Source organism: Oncorhynchus keta, unplaced genomic scaffold, assembly GCF_023373465.1.
Source record: "Oncorhynchus keta strain PuntledgeMale-10-30-2019 unplaced genomic scaffold, Oket_V2 Un_contig_8721_pilon_pilon, whole genome shotgun sequence".
Lineage (NCBI taxonomy): Eukaryota > Metazoa > Chordata > Actinopteri > Salmoniformes > Salmonidae > Oncorhynchus > Oncorhynchus keta.
The window spans coordinates 1-5,389 of record NW_026290202.1 but is presented as its reverse complement, the minus strand read 5'-3'; the positions used below and the strand labels follow the sequence as shown (position 1 = coordinate 5,389).

Genomic DNA, 5,389 nt, shown 5'->3' with positions numbered 1-5,389 from the left:
TCCCTCGCTCGCTCGCTCGCTCCCTCCCTCCCTCCCTTCCTTTTCCTTCCTCGCTGCTGCTATCTCCGCCTTCCCTCCCTCGCTCCTCCTTCCTCGCTTGGCCCTCGCTCGCTCCGCCGTCCCTCCCTCCCTCCTCCTCCCTCCCTCCCTCCCTCTCCCTCCCTCCCTCCCTCCCTCCTCCCTCCCTCCCTCCTCGCTCCCCGGCTCCTCCTCCTCGCTCCCTCCTCGCTCCTCGCTCCTCCTCGCTCCTCGCTCCTCGCTCCGCTCCTCGCCCCCGTCTCCCTCGCGCGCTGCTGCCTCGCTCGCTTCCCTTCCTCGCTTCCTCGCTCCTCGCCCTCCTCGCTCCCTCGCTCCTCCCTCCTCTTCCTCTGTGTCAACTTCAGTCTACCGTCGTTGAAGTAGTTTGTGGCGACGTCAACATTTAAAGGGGTGTTGTACAAAAGAACGCTATCAGCGAGTGGATCATCTCTAACCAAATCAGAGTATCTTGAAAATCAGAGTGTCAAAGCCAATGACGAATTCTAGAAGAAAAAAAACCCAGCTTTAGCCCCACGTGTTCTGGTCTTGTCCCGCCCCCCATCGGGCGTCTGGGACCAATCAGAACGGTTAGAATGTGTTACTCAGGAGTTACTCAGATCCAGACTTACTGTGGAGAAGAACATCAGTGTTCTGCTCTGTCCCGCCCCATCGGTGTCTGGGACCAATCAGAACGGTTAGAATGTGTTACTCAGGGGAGTTACTCAGATCCAGACTTACTGTGGAGAAGAAGAACATCAGTGGGCGTTTTGGTCTGTGTAAGGAGCCTGGGTTGCTGGAAACCTCAGCGATGGTGTTAAGACGATCAGAAATACGATGAGTCGGGGTCGGCTGAGATTTGTTATTTTTTTTTAGTTGAGCGGTATAATAAATTTTGCTACCGATCAACTAAAAATAAAATCTCTGCCGATCAACAGAGTAGCGACCGAACAACCGACGAGATGGGATCAGACCTGATGCTTATATACGAAAATACTGAGAGATCAACACCGAGAGATCAACACCGAGAGATCAACACCGAGAGATCAACACCGAGAGATCAACACCAGAGATCAACACAGAGAGATCAGTACCGAGAGATCAACACAGAGATCAATACTTCATAGTCATTTAGTGTATCTGAGCAGTATCCTGTCAGACTTGTTGTATCAGTGAAGAAGCCTCTAATACCTCTAAACACTGAATTATGTGGATGTTTCCCACAGGGTCTTACTTCTATCCTCCCAAACCCCAGTCGCTTCTCTCTCCATATTCTGTCTCTCTATTCTCTCCATATTCTGTCTCTCTATTCTCTCTCTCTATATTCTGTCTCTCTATTCTCTCTCTATTCTCTCTCCATATTCTGTCTCTATTCTCTCTCCATATTCTGTCTCTCTATTCTCTCTCTCCATATTCTCTCTCTCTATTCTCACTCTATTCTCTCTCCATATTCTGTCTCTCTATTCTCTCTCTCTATTCTCTCTCTCCATATTCTGTCTCTATTCACTCTCTCCTCCCTATTCTGTCTCTCTATTCTGTCTCTCTATTCTTTCTCTATTCTCTCTCTCTCTTCCATACTCTGTCTCTCTATTCTCGCTCTATTCTCTCTCTCCATATTCTGTCTCTCTATTCTCGCTCTATTCTCTCTCCTTACATATTCTGTCTCTCTATTCTCTCTCTATTCACCTCTCTCTCCCTATTCTGTCTATATTCTGTCTTCTATTCTCTTCTCCATATTCTGTCTCTCTGTTCACTGTCTCTCCCTTTCTGTCTCCATATTCTGTCTCTCTATTCTCTCTCTCCATATTCTGTCTCTCTATTCTCTCTCTCATATTCTGTCTCTCTATTCTCTCTCTATTCTCTCTCTCCATATTCTGTCTCTCTATTCTCTCTCTATTCTCACTTCCATATTCTGTCTCTCCATATTCTGTTCTATTCTCTCTCCATATTCTGTCTCTCTATTCTCTCTCTCTCCATATTCTGTCTCTCTATTCCCTCTATTCTTTCCATATTCTGTCTCTATTTCTCTCTCTCCATATTCTCTTCTCTCCATATTCTGTCTCTATTCTCTCTCCATATTCTGTCTCTATTCTCTCTCCATATTCTGTCTCTCTGACCACTCTCTCCCTATTCTGTCTCTCTGACTTGTCTCTATTCTCTCTCTATTCTCTCCATATTTACTCTATTCTTCTCCATATTCCTGTCTCTCTATTCTCTCTCTATTCTCTCTTCCCCTATTCTGTCTCTCTATTCTGTCTCTCTATTCTCTCTCTCTCCATATTCTGTCTCGCTCCCATATTCTGTCTCTCTATTCTCTCTCTATTCTGTCTCTCTATTCTCTCTCTCCATATTCTGTCTCTCTATTCTGTCTCTCTCTCCATATTCTGTCTCTCTATTCTGTCTATTCTCTTCTCGCCATTCTGTAATATAAAACGTTTAGCTGTAAATGCGACATATTCTCTCTAAATTCTATATATTATATGTTTGTATCTATTCTCTATGTATTCTCTCTCTCTTTATATACTATTAATAATATCTTTTCTTTCTCTCTCTCCATATTCTGTCTCTCTATTCTCTCTGCTCTCTCTCTCTCCATATTCTGTCTGTGTCTTGCCTGGTCTCCATTGTAGCGATGCTCAGCTTTGTTATAGTCTGTAAGTGTCATCTGCTCTGCTCTGGGCTCCCTCATTGTGTCTTCCTGTACAATGAGGGTAATTGGTGGAGAAGCAGTTCTCTGGGATGTTGGGAGTTGTACACTGAGTGAAACACGCCCGCTCTTACACAGGGTTACAATACAATGCTTCACCGTGTTAGACCACGAGGCAGGCTCTGTGGAAGGGGAGGATGGAGGTGGGGAGAGGTGGGAATGGAAGGAGAGAGGAGGGTTATGAAGCTAGGTGGGAGCTGATTGATGCATAAGGAGGAGGGATATGAAGCTAGGTGGGAGCTGATTGATGCATAAGGAGGAGAGGGGAGGGATATGAAGCTAGGTGGGAGCTGATTGATGCATAAGGAGGAGGGATATGAAGCTAGGTGGGAGCTGATTGATGCATAAGGAGGAGAGGGGAGGGATATGAAGCTAGGTGGGAGCTGATTGATGCATAAGGTAGAGGGAGGGTTATGAAGCTAGGTGGGAGCTGATTGATGCATAAGGAGAAGAGGGGAGGGATATGAAGCTAGGTGGGAGCTGATTGATGCATAAGGAGGAGGGATATGAAGCTAGGTGGGAGCTGATTGATGCATAAGGAGGAGGGATATGAAGCTAGGTGGGAGCTGATTGATGCATAAGGAGGAGAGATATGAAGCTAGGTGGGAGCTGATTGATGCATAAGGAGGAGAGGGGAGGGATATGAAGCTAGGTGGGAGCTGATTGATGCATAAGGAGGAGGGATATGAAGCTAGGTGGGAGCTGATTGATGCATAAGGAGGAGGGATATGAAGCTAGGTGGGAGCTGATTGATGCATAAGGAGGAGGGATATGAAGCTAGGTGGGAGCTGATTGATGCATAAGGAGGAGGGATATGAAGCTAGGTGGGAGCTGATTGATGCATAAGGAGGAGGGATATGAAGCTAGGTGGGAGCTGATTGATGCATAAGGAGGGATATGAAGCTAGGTGGGAGCTGATTGATGCATAAGGAGGAGGGATATGAAGCTAGGTGGGAGCTGATTGATGCATAAGGAGGAGGGATATGAAGCTAGGTGGGAGCTGATTGATGTATAAGGTAGAGGGAGGGATATGAAGCTAGGTGGGAGCTGATTGATGCATAAGGAGGAGGGATATGAAGCTAGGTGGGAGCTGATTGATGCATAAGGGGGAGGGATATGAAGCTAGGTGGGAGCTGATTGATGCATAAGGAGAGTGGAGCGATATGAAGCTAGGTGGGAGCCGATTGATTTAATATGATGAGGGATACGAAGCCAGGTGAGCCGATCGACGCACAGCAGATCGATGCAGATTAACGTTCCCAGTAGACATGTCCACACGAAACCATCAATCAACCATTTATGGCGGCGCAGCTGGTTTGTTAGCTGAAGGAAAAAAAGTGCCAGTCAGCCAGGCGGCCTAGTTGAATAGCCAGGTGGGGCAGCTAGTCAGTCATGAGCCAGGCCACCTGTCTCAGCAGACACGTCCACACGAAACCACTAAACTCTCAGCCGGTTAGGCGGCGTGAAGAATATATGGCGTATTAGTTATTAGGGTGGTGTAGTTAGTTTATTTAGGTGGCAGTAGTTGTTATTAGGTGGCAAGCTAGTTGAAGCCACAGGTGGCGTAGTTGTTTAGGTCAGGCAGCCAGTCAGTCAGGCGGCGCAGCTCAGTCAGGCGCAGTCAGCCGTCATCAGGGCGGCGCAGCGTGTCAGTTAGGTGGTGTAGTTAGTTAGTTAGGTGGTTTAGTTAGTTAGGTGGTGTAGTTAGTTAGTTAGGTGGTGTTAGTTAGTTAGGTGGTTTAGTTAGTTAGTTAGTTAGGTGGTGTAGTTAGTTAGTTAGGTGGTGTAGTTGGTTAGGTGGTGTAGTTAGTTAGTTAGTTAGGTGGTGTAGTTAGTTAGTTAGGTGGTGTAGTTAGTTAGTTAGGTGGTGTAGTTAGTTAGTTAGTTAGGTGGTGTAGTTAGTTAGTTTGTTAGGTTACTCTGTTCTCAGTAGACATGTCCATAATGAAACACAACCTCAATCGGTTTGGTGGTGTAGTTAGTTAGTTAGTTAGGTGGTGTAGTTAGGTGGTTTAGTTAGTTAGTTAGGTGGTGTAGTTAGTTAGTTAGGTGGGGTAGTTAGTTAGTTAGTGAGTTAGGTTACTCTGTTCTCAGTAGACATGTCCATAATGAAACACAACCTCAGCGGTTAGGTGGTGTAGTTAGTTAGGTGGTGTAGTTAGTTAGTTAGGTGGTGTAGTTAGTTATTTAGGTGGTGTTAGTTAGTTAGTTAGTTAGGTGGTGTTAGTTAGTTAGTTAGTTAGGTGGTGTAGTTAGTTAGTTAGTTAGTTAGGTGGTGTAGTTAGTTAGTTAGGTGGTGTAGTTAGTTAGTTAGGTGGTGTAGTTAGTTAGTTAGTTAGGTGGTGTAGTTAGTTAGTTAGTTAGGTGGTGTAGTTAGTTAGTTAGTTAGGTGGTGTAGTTAGTTAGTTAGTTAGGTGGTGTAGTTAGTTAGTTAGTTAGTTAGGTGGTGTAGTTAGTTAGTTAGTTAGGTGGTGTAGTTAGTTAGTTAGGTGGTTTAGTTAGGTGGTGTTAGTTAGTTAGTTAGGTGGTGTAGTTTGTTAGTTAGTTAGGTGGTGTAGTTAGTTAGTTAGGTCCCTCCCTCCCTCCCTCCCTCCCTCCCTCCTCGCTCCCTCGCTCCCTCGCTCGCTCGCTCCTCCTCCCTCCCTCCCTCCCTCCCTCCCTCCCTCC

General features: G+C 46.0%; 1 long non-coding RNA gene across 3 annotated transcripts; it reads left to right on the top strand.

The window, feature by feature from the left end:
* The first annotated feature begins 3,171 nt into the window (after window positions 1-3,171).
* On the top strand, window positions 3,172-3,831 carry LOC127926966 (uncharacterized). 3 transcript variants are annotated; one of them, XR_008125698.1, is made up of 4 exons: window positions 3,172-3,281; window positions 3,375-3,589; window positions 3,630-3,715; window positions 3,763-3,831. It is a non-coding gene; the product is annotated as an uncharacterized LOC127926966 (long non-coding RNA). The 3 variants fall into 3 exon arrangements; XR_008125696.1 differs by having other exon boundaries at window positions 3,180-3,324; XR_008125697.1 differs by lacking the exon at window positions 3,630-3,715 and having other exon boundaries at window positions 3,187-3,324.
* The last annotated feature ends 1,558 nt before the right edge of the window (window positions 3,832-5,389 follow it).